The sequence below is a fragment of the Octopus bimaculoides genome, chromosome 1, assembly GCF_001194135.2.
Source record: "Octopus bimaculoides isolate UCB-OBI-ISO-001 chromosome 1, ASM119413v2, whole genome shotgun sequence".
In the NCBI taxonomy this organism is placed as follows: domain Eukaryota; kingdom Metazoa; phylum Mollusca; class Cephalopoda; order Octopoda; family Octopodidae; genus Octopus; species Octopus bimaculoides.
The window spans coordinates 78,547,574-78,548,723 of NC_068981.1; the positions used below are offsets into that span (position 1 = coordinate 78,547,574).

Genomic DNA, 1,150 nt, shown 5'->3' on the forward strand with positions numbered 1-1,150 from the left:
TGGGCAAGAGTCTTCTACTATAGTCTTGTGAGTGGATTTGGTAGACGGGAACTGAAAAAAGCACATCGTGGCCATTGATCGTTGCCAGTGTCGCCTCCCTGGCACGTGAAAAGATATTCGAGCGAGATTGTTGCCAGTGTCGATGAACTGACTGTGCAGGTGGCACGTAAAATACACCATTTCAAACGTGGCCGTCATCAGTACCGCCTGACTGGCCCTCGTGCCGGTGGCACGTAAAAGCACCCACTACACTCTCGGAGTGGTTAGCGTTAGGAAGGGCATCCAACTGTAGAAACTCTGCCAAATCAGATTGGAGCCTGGTGTTGCCTCCTGGTCCACCAGTCCTCAGTAAAAACGTGCAACCCATGCTAGCATGGAAAGCGGACGTTAAACGACGATGATGATGATGATGATGTATCTATGTGTGTGTGTCTGTGTCTGTCCCCCCATCACTACTTGACAACTGATTTTGGTGTGTTTACATCTCCATAAACTAGCAGTCCAGCAAAAGAGACTGATAGAATAAGTACCAGGCTTAAAAAAATAGAATAAACAGTGGGGGTCGATTCATTCAACAAAAGTTCAAGGCGGTGCCCCGGCATGGCTGCAGTCTAATCACTGAAATGGGTAAAAAATCAAAGAATAGGTGCAGGTGTGACTGTGTGGTAAGAAGTTTGCTTTCCGGCCACATGGTTCTGGGTTCAGTCCCATTGTGGTACCTTGGGCAAGCATCTTCTACTATAGCCCCAAGCTGACCAAAGCTGTGAGTGGATTTGGTAGACAGAAACTGAAAGAAGCCCATCGCATATATACTTATATATACAGGGTGGCCCAAAAGTAGGTTTACAGTTATCACGTAGGCACTTGAAATTTCTTTTAAAACATTTTATTACATTTAACTAAATTAGCATAGAATAATAGTTTCATTTTTTTTTTTTTTATAATTAAGATCTAAATTGTTAATATATGAATGTGAAAGAGATAGTTGAATAACTGTAAACCTACTTTTGGGCCACACTGCATATATATACATATATATATATATATATATATCATCATCATCATCATCATCATCGTTTAACGTCCGCTTTCCATGCTAGCATGCGTTGGACGATCTGACTGAGGACTGGTGAAACCGGATGGCAACACC

The 1,150-nt window shown here is 42.7% G+C and overlaps 1 protein-coding gene across 4 annotated transcripts in view; it reads left to right on the plus strand.

Annotated features, from left to right (window-relative positions):
- The window catches only part of LOC106871456 (protein sidekick-1), a 648,066-nt gene that overhangs the window by 573,311 nt on the left and 73,605 nt on the right, over positions 1 to 1,150 (plus strand). The gene's annotated exons all lie outside the window — the stretch shown is intronic.